Genomic DNA, 15,256 nt, shown 5'->3' with positions numbered 1-15,256 from the left:
CATAAAATTCTGTAGGAAGGTGACACATTCTTTGCCAGCTGTAGCCCTAAATGCTGTAGTACTTCTATTGCAGATATTTCCAGTTGATTAGTATGGTTATGTGCATGGAACCCAAAACAAAATGACATGAGAAAAAAGTATACAGAAAAAAAGGCTTTGTTGATTACTTTCCCTGTTTCTTTCTACACCCTTCCATGGAAGATTCTAGGTAATAGAAGCTTATGTGGCTGATGAGTCACAACCAACAATCATTATACTCAATACACAGTATACATATATTTTGGTATTTTCCAGCTCCCAGGAAAAGTTGCATCATTTTCTCATTCGAAAACTTTCCCATACCACTCCCTCTATAAAATCTGCTAAAGGGCTATTAGCCATTTTGTGGTCAAGGCTCTGTCCCCCATACAGCATGCTAGTTCCAAAGCATGCTCCGGTAAGCTTGGAATAAAGATGGCTTATCCTCAAAAGCCCCTATCCCTTTCTTCTCTCTCTCTCCTGCTTACATCTGGGAATTCAAGACCTTGTTGCTGGAATTCAAGAGCTTGTTGTTGGTGATGAGTTGCAGTGTAGAAATCAGGAAGGGGAAACCTGGAGTTTTTGGCACTCATCTTGGGAAACACCCATTCTTGCAGCATGGTACTCTTCCACCACTCCTGTCTGGCTGGTGCTGCCAGAGGCTCACCCCCGGCCACATGTGCCATTTCTGCCAGATCCTTCCTGCCTACAGATCTGTGGAAGGATACAGTCTGTCCTCCCAGGACAAGGCTCTCCTGAGGAGAATCAGGTGATGAACTGGCATACTGTAGGTGGTCAGCAGACAAAGTGTTAAAATACAGCTTTGCCACAAGCTCTGTTTTAGGCAAAGCTCAAGAAATCATTAGCAGCTGAATCACATCTCCTTCCCGAATCCCCTCCTCAAGGGGCCCTGCCAGCTCCCTGCCTGACACAGCAGAGGACCTCCCTGTGTGCTGGTCCCCCTTGTGCTGGGGCCAGCTCCCCACCCACCCTGCTGGTGCAAAGGTTCAGCGCCTTTACCTGTAGGAGCAGGGGCTGGAGACCACTTCACCCATTGGCAGAGGTTAGCAGGGCGAACCACGGCTTGTTTCCAAGGCCTAACTTTTGCAGCAGAAATCACTGCTTGAGCAAGTTACTTATCCTGCGCTCTCCTTCAGGCAGCATTTAGAATTTATACTCTGTGCGCTGTGTCCAGAGTCTAATATTGCTTCTTGAGTCTGATTTATCCTGCTTTGTATCGCAGAGAGTTCTTGCTATGGGATATATTACATGGCCTGACAGTCGTTACATTGTATGTAACAGTTCTTCAGGTGCCAAATTTTTCCAGTTTAACACACAGCAGATGTGCTCAAAGTCTTTATGGAGCTGTTTTAAAAAACAGCTACAGCCGATCTATTTTCATAGCTGGCTGGCTAACTAACTAATAGGTCCTTCCTTCAGAGTGAGTGTTTTCATAACTTGTCCAGGGAATGGCTCATCATATTTTCAGTGTTCTGTCTATGCAGCATGTCATTAATAGTGGTTTAGATTCACTGCCAGCTTAACTGAAACTTTAAAAGTTTCTGCATCCAACTGGACGGATTCATTTTTGCAAGAAATTATTGCAAATTTTAAATTCTGTAGGTTTTTTCAGTGATCAAATTCCTATGTGTTTGGATGAGGTGTCTGAAACATAGCTGAACTAAACCTGAATGGAGATATAATGCTGACAAACTGAGAAGCAGAGCAGCTGCAATACTTGAGGCACAATATCCTGTAAGAGTTGTAATAGCCTCCTCCTGAAGTGTGCAAGCGTAGAGCAGATAGAATGTTCATGGAATCATGGAATATCTTGAGTTGGAAGGGACCCATAAGGATTGTTGAATCTATGTTGCTCCAAAATGGCTAAAAACAAAACTGCCATTGACTTAATCAGGAATAGCATTAAAGCCAAGCAATAGCTTCTGATAACAAAGCAATTGGGAGCAAAAAGAAATGGCAACATACTGTGTTACTGTGCATGCAGATTTGTTTGACAAGAACAGAGTGTGAGGTGTTTGACTTCATTCTTCATTCACAGTAAGCAGAAGTGTTGACACTGGAGTTTGTGCTGTACTTAGGAGCTGTTTCTTCTGCTATAGAACAACACTATTAGCTAAATTAATGCCTTTTTTTAACACACATCAGATTGCAGAAGTGGCTGTTTACAATGAGGGCCTGTACTGCTGTCAGGATACAGTAATGCTGCTCAGTTAGGATGTGATAATGTTCCTCCCTTGGCTCACTTGGACGTCATTGCCTTAGGATCTGGAGGTCTCAGACAGCTTTTGGCTCCTCAATGTGATGTTGGTTGTTGTGTGATCCTTCCTGTAGGGCTGTGTGCTTCTTGCATTGCTTGAAGTTTGTTTCTCAGCCCAAAGAGGCAGAGCAGTCTGCTGTGCTAGTGTGCAGCTCAGGCAAGGCAACAGTTCCTTGAAGAAGCCAATAAAGATCACACTCAACAACCACCATTAGGTACCATACTCATTACTCGGTCCTGCTCTTTGTCTTACCATGCTTTCATTCTTGCAAATTTGTGTTACAGGATTTAATTTAAAATCAGTGTTGATAGTGCAAGGCACCAAAATGCCAATGTTACTCAAGGAAACAGGGATTACTGGCAATGGGTGAAGTGTGAAGTAAAGCTGAAGGAACAACATCTCAGCAAAACATGTTAGCAAGACCTGAGTCAGCACAGACGCAACACCGTAATCAAGAACACTGCATGCTTACTTCAGTGTGATTAATATCAATCATCTGTTCTTGGTTAAATAGCTAGGTCCTCGATAATGGGAAATTTCCTGAAGTTATATTGGGAAATCCCATCCATCTCTCAAGAATTTACCTGCTGGCTCTTAACCTTGTGTGGCAATAGCAGTGACTTCTGCGCTAGGATGCCTTGTGAGGAGGCTGATCCAGACTGCACTGGGCACTCAGAAAGTCCCAGAGGGAAGTCAGAGATGAAAATTAATTGCTTTTTAATTTAGCTGAGATCTGCAGACTATGTTTGAGATAAAATAATGCTTAAGATATTAATAGTGCTCCCAGTTAAGCAGAACTTAAAAAGGAACCTCTTAGCCATATGTAGATTGGGCCTTGGTCTTTGACATGGAAGCAATTACTGACTGAATGTGGTCTCTTTTTCACTGTCATCCTGAATTGGCCTTGCCTCTTAGCAAACTAATGCATGTCGAAAAGATTAATGGATTAAACATGGCCAGGGATAAGCCTATTACACAAAAGCCCTTTAAAATCAATCCATAGCTTGTAAAGGAAGAGATCACCTGAAACACAAGCCCCAGGGAATGGCTGTGTGGTGCTGTGTCCATACCAACCCTGAGATTGCTCTTGTAGGCACCAGCAGATCAGATGTGCCAGCCCCAAGTGTCACAGCAAAAGCTGAGTGTGCAGACCAGGGTGACTTCCTGCCACAGCCCTATCCCTCATTTTATTCAGTATTCCAAGGAGAAGCAAATTGCCTAACAGGATGCCACTAAACTCCTGCATTTAAATCACATCAGGGGGATTTGCTCTTGTATGGCTTTAGTAGGCTGTGTTTCCCTGTGCTTCTCAGAGGTTTGTGTGCAATTTGTGGTCTGGGCTCAAGCTCTGAATTGACTGCCCTGGAGGATCTCACCGGTGTCATTTTCCACCCTGCCCCATGGAGTCTGACACTTCCCTGCAGCTCCAGGATGTCTCTTTCAGCATTTTCTCAAGAGGTTTTGAAGAATGTTTCACAAACAATTGGCCTAGCATGCCAAAAACAGGAAAAAAAATAGCCATCTTGTTTATCTATGCTCCAAAATATTTACTACAACCGGTCATTCTAAAATACGGTTTACACAGTGTTAGATTAGTTTATTCCATAATGTAAAGGTTATCACTAGAATTTTTTAAACATTCTTTAAACTTTTCTTTATAGATAACTATCTTATGTAATTATCTTATATAGTTATCTATTAAAGTGCAGATGGAGAGAGGGACATGAGATCCTGACCCTCACAGTATGGCTTTTAGTGAAAAGAAGAAAACCCAAATTGAGAAAACCTGAGCATCCATCACGCTCAGTTCATTCCCAAATTCCCTAGTCATGTTGCAGTTACCTGGCTGCAGAATGCAGTCACTGATCTGTAATAGGATGGCTCTGTGCAGGTTGTTGGTCTTTTGGTCCTGGGAATCCAGATGAAGGGATTAGCTGCAAATAAGATGCAGACCAAGGTTAAGTCTTTTCAGGAATATCAGTCCAATGCCTAAGGTAAACTAAAAGAGCCCAACAAGCACGCCCAGTAAAATAGAGAAGCACTGATGCTAGCACAAATATATGATATTTTTAAAAGTACAGAGGACCTTGTAGCCTTGTGACAATAGTTAATTAAAGTGATGAATTATTTTGACCATCTCTGACCTTACGTTTTCAGATCAGATGTAGAGAGGGTGATTTTTAGAGATGCTATTCCACCTTTTTCAGAAAAACTGTATCTCTTGAACTTGTCAGGTAATAAAAAGCACAACTGAAAAAAAGGAAAATATTTCCAATATAGGAACTGCAACTATTTAAATAAATAATGCTACAATTTATATTAAAAAATGAAAGAACCTTGTTCTTTCAGACAGTATTTACATTGCAGGATTTGACTGATGAACTAGAGTCTGATTGATGGTCCAAAAATGCTCACCATATGTCCTTTCTCTGTATTCCAGGAGACTAGATAAACATACAATGTTTTCTTGAAGTGAAAAATATATATATATATCCGTGCAAGCGTAGTACATATCACTTTGTGAACATAAAAGATGTGAACTCTGTATATATTCCTCTCTTTATAAGCACAAATTTATTTAATGCATTTAGGCACGTAAAGAAAAATTTGTTTGTTCCACTTCAGCCACGTTTGTCTTTAGGTTCTTAAGGAAAATCAGAGATTTCTTCTTGCCCAAGAATGTTTTTCTATTTTCCACTTTTTCTTATATTTTTCAGGATGAATTACATGATGTAAATCATACAATCTTAAATCACTGCAAATACAACTACACAAGTGCTTTGTCTTACTGCAAACGCAGTGCAAAAATTTAGACACTGGCAGGAGCACACAGGACAGTGAAGGGTGTAAGGTCATTTGTTAGATTTTTTAAAATCCATTCTCTTCATTTCAAATGACCACTGGAATGTCATGAGTATTTGGCAATCACTGCTTTTGCCTTGAAGGTACACTGGATCTTTGCTGTGGAGAATGACCATAGTGCTTTAAAATCTAACTGACCATCAGCATTTCCAGATGTGTGAATAGGACTTGACTTCTTTCTCAAAGCTCCTTTTCAGCACACAGTCAGCCAGCAGCACAGTTCAGAACATATGGAAAAGGCACCAAGTGTCTGACCTTCTGCTGGAAGAGACCTTTACTTGAGATTTGTCCAGTGTGTATCTTACATAGAAACTAGCGTTAAGTATACAAAGCAAAACCACATTTTTGGCTTTAGTGAAACAAATTACAGTCCCTGACACTCCGAAAGAATGCAAGCTACAGAAAGAGGAAGAAAAAAATAAATGCATCCAATGTTAAAGAAATCCAACACGCTTAAATACAAACCATCCAAAAGCACTGGATTTAAATTCAAACAGTGAGGGAAAGAGTCACTTTGATAAACACAGTATTTCCCTTTGTAAGGTCTTGTGCAAGGCATGGAATAATTTTCTTGCTGCATGTACATCTACAGTAATGCTGAATTTTTAGATCTTTCATTAGTGTTAATAGGATAGAAAACAAAAAGGAGTATCATTTTATTTAGTGAATAAAAAACAAATTCACACAAATTAAATTATGCATGTCAAGTGCTATGTGTTTTATGTGTTTATTCTCTTACACATGTAATGCAACTGCTAATACCATATTTCCTCCTTCAAAACAAAAGTCTTTTGTTCTCTTTGTTTTCTTCTCCCTTTTCACGCAACAGAGCAATATACCTTTAAATGAGGAAAATTCCCAAAGTAACAAGCAAACAAAACCCTAAAGCTTGATTTAGTATTGTAGAGCTATGGCAGTAAATGAAAACTCAGGAAATGCTCTACTCCAAGTGCATAGCTAATAACAGAGGCTAAAGGCAGTGTTATAAAATATAAACTATTCACCAATTCTTCCCTGGGCTGTATTCCAGGGAAACTGTATTCGGCTTTGCTGAATCCTAGGACTGACAGAAACATAAACAGAGTAGATGTCTTTATTGGAAGAAAATTTTGCTTTTTCACATTTAAGACTTCTCAGAGAATTTGTCAAACCCCAGGTATGAAAAATGTATCCTCTCAGAAGAGCATTTTAGCCTTTTATGTTCTGAAGCAGCAGTAGCAGAACTGGTAATTATAAGAATTACATTTTATGAATACAGGATGCTTGAGCTGCTTTCATCTTCCTGCCAAATACAATATCTGTATCACTCCAAGGGTTGTTCATTTCTCCAGCTTGTATCATGCCATTTCACTTCATTCTGAGGCATAGCCTGGATCCAGAGCTCAGGAAGTACAAGGAGGTTGCTCACTTATCCACTCTTCTCTCTCTTACTGCCAGTAAAGTGCTGTGGATGCTGCCATAGGCTCAGTTTTTTGGAGATGTTTGGAACAAACGTATTTAAAACTATAAGAAGCTATTTTTACATTGGTAAAGGAGTGTAAAAAGAATCTTTTACTGAATCAGTTCATAGCACTAGACACTTGGAAACATCATCATTATCCTCTTCTAGATAAATCCTCCATTGTTAGGTCTCATGAAAATATATTCTGTCTTTCAACCATAGAAGTTATTCTTGTGTATTTTTGTCTCATTTTGAGAAATTCATCATCTGATGGATGAAAATGTGAAATTATCAAAGCACAGTGACTGAAAAATGGATCATTCAAAATGCATCTGTTGCTCCAAAAGTAATTCTTCCAATTGATTTCCATGGAAATTACAACAGATACAAAGAGAACAAAAACACCATTTGATAAATTCTCAGCTACAAAAACACTATTTCTCAGCATAGTCACCATCATTAGCTATGCACTTTTGCCACCAGTGTACAAGAATCTGCAAGCTGTGCTTGTAAAAATCTGTACCAGTGGAGGTAACTTGCTGTCAACACTACTGAAATGCACTACCCACAGCCTCACTGTGCTGACATCCACTGCTTGGTCTCCATAAATGTTTGGTAAGCGTTGATGAATGTCAGTGGGAGTAATTTTTTCTGCCTGGAAGAATTCAGTGTCAGATCTTTGCTTCATACACACATCCATGTCAGATGACATTCTGTCAAAATGCCCCTCTGCTCTCACCTGCCATACAGCAACAAAATGCAGGGGAATATTGGTGGGAAGGTCCAACCTCTACTCCCGTACCAGCGTCATCTGCCCTGGTACTGTGGGCCAGCAGAACATAATCGGAGACATTACTTTCGGAGCAGTAACCACCTTGCCATTTTAATATTTGAGCCATTTTTAATTCCAGCACATCTTATAAAAACCTCTCAGATGTTTAAAGTCTTCAGCAGATAGATGTACAGAGAAGTCTCTTAGCAGAAGCACTCCATTTATCTTCCAGACACGAGCTCAGGCAGGAATTGTTATCCTCATCTATCTTGTCCTGTTCAGTACAGGATTTGTCTTCAAAGAACAACTCCTTGTTGAAGGCTTGGTGAATAAATGATAATAGTTGTATCCTGTGGGCACTTGCCAGGGGTGACACAGGAGGATGCAACTGTAGCCCTGGGGTCTGTGCAAAAAACACTCATGCACGAAGAGTGAAGAGCAGACAAGAAACCATGAAAGGGCCAGAGAAAATCCAGGAGGACTTCATCTGTCAGGAGCAGCAAAACAAGGATGGGTTGGGATGCATTCAGAGAAGCCAAAAGTGAGAGGTAGAGAGAAATTCCTCTATTATATAGGCTCATGGGTCCATTCACAGCTAGAGAAAGAATACAGTCAGAGTTGTTCCAGGAAGCCTTTAACTGTACTATAAAAAGTTACAAAATGTTTTAGGAAAAAGTGTTGCCCAGGGGTGTTTGTGAATGATTCTTCAGGGAGATGGCAGGATATAATGCCAGATCTTCATACAGATACATCTCATGCTGCAAAAATCTGTCTGAAATTGATCCTTTCATCACACTTCGCTGGCTACTTGGATGAATTCTCTTTACACTTGAAAAATGAAGAGGATGTAAAAATAGCAATATGCCATGGAAATCATTAGGGACTGCTTATATGTATCCAAGAGAAAATATAGGGCCTCTGAAACTATTTTGTGTCTGCTGAAGACATTGGGGTGGTGGAGGGAGAGTGGTTGGAGAAGACAGTGTTTGAGTCTTTGGCCATGAAGCCCAGCACTGGCTAGAAGCATTGCTGACTGAAGGGCTCCAAAGTCTTCCCAGCCAGTCCTTGTGCTTGGAAGGATCATGGCTCTGATGTAAGACCCAATCGGTACCACAACACATAGGCATGTTTCTTAGCAGTGTTTGTGGGAGTTCAGCTCCTGGCTAGATAGTGAAAGAGCCTGATGTTGAAAGGAAGCCTGTAATGGAGAAAAAGCCCATGGATTTATACAAAAACAAGCTGATATACAAATGAGAAAATATATACCAGCCTTGGCAGGAATTGTTATTATTGAAATCTCCTATCTTTTCTCCTACTGCAGGGTGGTTTATGCCTATCAGTAAGAGGATAATTGAAGAGTAGAAGGATTAGAATTTACTTGATTTGGACCTGATAATCAATGGAGTTTTTTACTGTTAATACTACCATTACATCTGTGCAGGAATTTCTCCAGGGGATCAAGAAAGTCCTATGCTTGTACCAGGTCATAAAATGCTCGTGATTTTTTGCTTTGGCCTGTCCTGACAACCAGCTTATGCTCAGACTTACAGGGATGAGACTGAAGCATGGATGGGGTGGCAGGTAAATGAGATGGGATTCAACATCCCAAGTCAGATGTCTCCAGGCTAACTAGGTTATGAAAAGCCTCTGGTATTCCTTGCTCAAGCACGCCAGTGGCCTTCCTGCTAAATGTCATAGGGCAACACACGACCCAAGACCAGGACAAAAGCCTCTTTTCACTCCTGCTCTATGAGGGCACAAGTAAGGTTTCCCTCAAACCAGGCAGTTGCTGCACACCTTCAGTTTTACTCGAGCTCATGGAAGGTGAATCGTAAAGACATCCTGGACTCCCTTGGGCTGTTGAGAGGCAGTTGCAGTTACTTCTCAACTGCATTTTTTTAATTCAAGATAAATAGAAACAAAAAGGTGTATTTTTCTTTTTTCTGCCTCTCTTATGACTCTGGGTTGAATGAATAGGACCTACGGGTCAAACCAGTGCAAGGAGAAATCAGTCCCGTTTCACTGCTCTTAGCTTTGATTAGATATTATCAATTTCTTTTAACAGATGAATTCCTTATTAGGTCAAACACTGATCAATTATCTGGCTTCATTTGTATTTTTGACTCAATGGCTTCAATATGCTGCTTATCTTAAATAAAGCTTCAATCTTGTTTTTCTGAATGCACTAAGCCATTTCCTCCAGTCCTACTCCACATCTCCCACAGCATTTTTCTCCCTTGGCTTGGAGTGATGTGTCTCAGTGGGACAGCTGTGTATGCTCCTGTTCAGAGCTTTGCCTTCAGCTATGCTTCTGGGCTGCTAGATAGCCATTGATTCTGACGTGGTGTCCACATCTGGAAATGGAAAGAATGAAAGTGGCCTCCTCTTGTAAAGAGTTTTTGAGCTCTCTGATGTCTCTCTGCAGAAGAGTGGCCTGTAAGCTCTAATTTCCACTCCACAAAGCAGATGTCTAATAATCCTAATGTTTGCAAAATTCGTCCCATTTTTGCAACAAACAAACACAGTTATTTTAACTGCTAGGATGCTGCTGCAGGAGAGTATCTTCTTTGTAATTCAGTGCTAAGACCATCAAAAACTCTGCACATTCCTTCTGATTACTCTTTTTGCTTCATATTCCCTTTATTTTTTCTTTTTGAGAAGATGAAAAGAAGCCAATGAGTGTCTGTCTACAAGAAGGATTAGGGACTGTGGACTGCTGGGTCCAGGCCTAAGCAAGAGAAAGAGGAGGGCCATCTGTTGACCTGCATACAAACCAGTTGGTTCCCATGCAAAACAGTGGTGGTAATTGTGAAGTGGGCTTGGAGAAGGTGATCCAGAAGCATGTTCTGTTACCCAGGTCTATCACATCTTTTTCCAGTAGAGGTCTGGTTTGCACCTTAAAGAACTCCTAGTGGGATGTAATGAGCTTAATTAATTCTTTATATCAACAGAGTTGTATAATATGTGAATTGATCCTCCTACAAAGGCACATTGAAGTCCGTCAGTATTCTGCTTGCCTTTCTCACTGTGAAGGTGCTAGTAATGAAGATAAGCCTTCTGCTTTACTAAAAAAACAACACCCTGATTCTAAGGTTTAATGATACTTACTAGCAATTTAGTAGAACACAGTCTAGACACTTAATATTGAGATTATAATTTTATCTTTCTGTAATTTGTATATAGAAACCTAAATATTAATTTAAATCTTTATTTTCACTACCAGGAATTTAAGATAATGCTCCTGTGTTTCCACGTATGTTGATCTCTGGATCATTTCAAACACACGTGCTTTACATCCCCAAAATGTCAATGTGCACTTTCTGTGCAATCACAGGATACATCATCCATCATGGAAACAGGGTTTGCAGAGTTACTTAGAAAGAAAGGCACTTATGTATCCATAGCACATGACTTCTAAAGAGGTTTTAATATAATCAAGAGCTAAGAGTGGGAAAAATCCTGCCTCTAACTTACTGTTCAAATAGGCAGGTAATTTGCAAGTAACACACGGTGCATACTTGGTAAATTGCAAGTTTCTGCCATCATGTTAAACCTTTATATAACACGCCCTTCACTTGCTGAGTACTAGGATTCCAGACTATAAAAGAAGTTTTCTAAACTAAACTAAACTAAACTAAACTGAAATAAAATGAATAGTTTTAAAATCTGTTTTCAGAGCTGTGGTGTGCTTTGGTGTGCTCTTTCAAGAACAATGATCCATTACGTAGGAGCAACACGTATCTATACAACTTTGTATGTCACAGGTTTGGTCCCTACAAAAAAACCAAAAACAAACAACCCCACAAAGCAAACAAACAAACAACTCAAAAGCAACACCAACAGAACAAAAAAGCAATAATAATCTGCTTCAGGAAAGGTCTTTTTGCACTGCCACAATGGGATCTGAGGATGGCAGCATGCATCTCATGTAAGGAGAACGTCAGCTAAGCCTTTAATTTGCCAGGGAAAAATTGTCATTGAGTTTATACAATTCACCATTTTTAGGTGCTGCTGCTATTAGGGAAACTAAGGCAGAATAACACGTTGAAAACAGCAGTATCAGCAATGTCCTGTTAATTTCCTTCCCAGTTGTTTTCTGCTGTAATTGTGGCAGCTCAGCAGGGTGGGAGGGGTGTTTGAAATATTTTGAAAGGACTGGTTAAATTTTAAAGGAGCAATTTTATTGCACAATAAAGGAAATCTTCATTTATCTCCAGGATTTCACTTTTTTTTTTTTTTTTTCTCCTGCTAGCAAAGTGCCTTTTGTATTCCTCACTCTCCCAAAGCACCATCACAACTCATTAAGGAATTTTGTTGCAACAAACTGCTTGACATTGTTTGTATTTGGGGTCAAGTTTTCTAAGGTACTTCAGAGTAAAAGCAGAAAGGACAGTGGCTCTGTGGTGATGGCCTTTATGGCGTCTTCCCAGCTCTCTGTGATGCCACCTGGATATCGGACTGTCTGCATGTTGCATGGGAAAGTTGGCACTTATATGGAGTGACCAACAGTGGTGAGTACAGTCAATGTGGAAGAGAGGAGCAGGGCTCTTAAAATTAGTTGGTTCCAAACCCTCCTCAGGAGTTTAACAGCAGGAGATGCTTAAAGACAGTCAGGTCACAAAGTAATTTTAAAGTTGGACAGAAGAGTACCAAGAAAATATCTTTGTCCAGGATCAGTGATGATGGTTAAATTGTTAATGATACAAAAAGGGACTCAGTAAGTCTTTAGCTTCTCTTAAAAGCATTGGCAGACTATCTTTGCATCTCTTGAGAACAATGATGTGCTTTTCAGTTTGTCTGTAACAAAGGCAAAGCAAAAAGCATATTTAAGAAGAAGAGTTTTCAGCTCTGTTTCCTACAGAAATGAGGCAAAGAGGAACTCAGTCTGCTAGATCCCATCCTAATAAGTATCAACCCACTGATCAGTTCTTACCAAGGAACTTGTTTCTGCAAGTTCTGTGAAAATCAACCGCCTTGCAGAGGTAAAAACAAACAAACAAAAAACCCAAACCAACAATAATTGCTTTATTTCATTAAGGAAAATTCAGCCACTATCCACTCAGTTTGAAATGGATATCTGCATGTGTGTCTGAGCTCTGGACAGCTCTGGCTTTTCAAATAGCTAGCCGTGTTCAAGCGCTTGTACACCAGAGAGAGGAGCCTGGAAAATAGATGTGGGATGAGGAAGCAGGACAAAGGTCTGGCTTCCTGTGTTCCACTCCTATGGTCTAACTTATCTGCAGTAGATAGAGGCTTTTGAACAGCTGTCTGTAGGGATCAGAACATCACTGCCTGTAGTTTTTATTACGTTTTAGAAGCATAACAAAGTTGTGCTATGATTTAGAAAAGTGTGGTAACTGTTTATAAACTGGTTAATTTGGTGGTCATTATGCCAATTGACTATTCAGGTGCTTAAGTCTGAGACAACAAAAGGATTGTAGTTACAGCTAGTCAACACAGTTTCAGAAAATCCAATTAAACACTCGTAATGTCAGAACTCAAGAGCCAAGACTTGGTCCAGGCAGACAGCTGATATTGCTGCCTCCTGCGATGCATTAACACCACATAACGTTCTGATGACAAAGTGCTGCTATAGCATATCTAGCTTTACCAAGTGACATAAGAAATGGCTAGCTGTCCTATCTCAAAATGTAATAAACAAAAGAGAATTGTAACTAACTAGACTGGAGATTGTTGTGTGGAGCCGCAGAGATGAGTGTTAAATACCTTGTTATCTAATGAGGTCATTAATGACCTTCAGGAAAGTATTACATTTCTGCTGACAAAAGTTTTGCAAAGATTAGTGTATTTGGTCTCACAACACAATTGTAAGTGGAGAACAGCCACCTTCATTGGAGGCTTTTAAGAGAAGGTTAGACTAGGTCTGCTGGAGATGATTAGTAGTCCTTACACAGTTTGCAGTGCAGGGGGATAGACTAGAAAAGCTTTTGAAATCTATGCAAGGGCTACATGTCTGTTGGCTTGTAGGTCTGGACCCTAGAGTAATTATGTTGGACTTATGAGCTGTCAACTTGGTAGCTGAAGGGGTGCATGCATCTACACACATGATAAACATAGAGGTTCATACTTAGTCTTTGTTGCATAAGGATCTGAATTCTTTACAGCCAAAGGGTATTTATTCTAAAATATGGTTTTCCATAAGCTGTTAAATGGAAAATTATCTAGTGAACTGAAGAATACAAATATTCTTTCATTTTGTATTTTTAAGCAATACTCTTTATTAAACTATTGCCAAATTAGATTGTCTTTTCACAGAGACAAAATGTATACAACCTAGTGAAAGCAATTCTGCCAAATCTGGAAATTCTTTAATGTACAAACCACCATTGGCCAGTGTTTGAAAGTTGGGTGGTCTTGCATGAGGCAAGAAATGAGCTCTGCCCTCCCAGCCTGACTCCAAAGTGCTGTGTTTACCCTCATGTTGTTTTGTAGTAGGGCAGTGTGGCTGAACAGCACAGTTTATAAATCCTTACAGACTGGTGGTGTTGGACACATTCGTTCAGAAGGGCAAGGTCTGGACATTTCCATTACTTGGATCACCATGGCCAAACTTGTATCTGATGGAATCCTGGCCTGTTACACAGAGTTCCATTTCTTGGCCACCTGCAACTGGAAGAAGGTGTTTTTGCCAATTATGGGTGTTTAGCATTCAGTTCTGTTGAGGAGTCAGAAAGCCTGTGAGCTGCTCTTAAGGTCCAGAGAGAGATTCTCTGAGTAGGTGGCAGAGATTTGGGTTTTGCTTACAGGCAAAAAGCTACTCTCCCCTCTGAGGCAAGCAGTGGGAGGGAACATGGCCCCATGTGGAAAAAGATCTTTAGGTGGCTTCAGCCTCAGTGCTGGTCTCCTATCTCAGGGCAGGACATGTGCATGGAGAAGGGGCCAACATGGCCTGATGCAAGAGAAGCAACTGAGAATCAGCCTATTCTCAGCAATGAAGTTTACATGGAAATCAAAGATGGGCGTAGGCTGGTTTGTCTAGTTGGATACACATGGCTGAGAGATTGGTGCATGTGGGAATCACATTTCAACAGCTTTGACTCACTGCTAACACCTTCTTGGAGTAAATCATACACAGTGAGTTGGATAGGATGCTTGCTGAAAATAAAAGGTACAAAACCAGCTCGGCAATGAGCTGCAAGCATGGATGAGCTAAGAGTGCAGGAGGAAGGTTTATCTCTAAACCAGGGCTCTAAAGAGAAATGAATAGCTGTTCCCTCACAGCCAGAGCATGCATTGTGGAGTCTCCTAAGTCTGCCCTGTACAACAACCAGATGACACTACAAGATAGAAAGCATGAATCATCAAGTCTCAGTGAAATGCATATGTTACACAGCTGTGCTCTGAGCCAGCCACATTCTTATCAGCATGTCTTGAGGCTGGCTCAGATGCTCTGGACGCATGAAGAAGCAGCTGTTTGTTCCCCCTGACCAAGTGGGTGCGTTTCCCCATGTGGGGTGCAGGACTAAGTGCTTTGTAAGGTCCAGACAGACAAGCATGGTGGCCAGACCATTTGAGAAGGTATCAGTGAAGAACTGGAGCAATGTGTTATTCAGTGTTAAAATAGGAAACCCACTGAACTGGTGCAGGGAACGACTTCATGGCTCTACTGTTTTTATTTCAAAACCAGATGCTCAGCAAGCAGTGGATTATTGTTATTGTTGTTATTTTTTATTATCTCCTAACGGCAAAGAATTTTCTTGTTTGTTTTTAGTTGCTGAGGGTTTTTTGTTTGTTTGTTTTAAAAGGCATGATATTTATATCAAATGCTTAAACAGGAGAAATTTTAGAAGAATGTAATTAAGCCTGTAAAATAAAGCACTCAAGAAATACCAGGAGTCAAATTGTAGTGCACTCTTAATTCAT

This window comes from Centrocercus urophasianus, unplaced genomic scaffold, assembly GCF_019232065.1.
Source record: "Centrocercus urophasianus isolate 14NV4802_14NV808 unplaced genomic scaffold, USGS_Curo_1.0 seq_13, whole genome shotgun sequence".
Taxonomy (NCBI): Eukaryota; Metazoa; Chordata; class Aves; order Galliformes; family Phasianidae; genus Centrocercus; species Centrocercus urophasianus.
Note: the sequence above shows the minus strand (reverse complement) of the source record.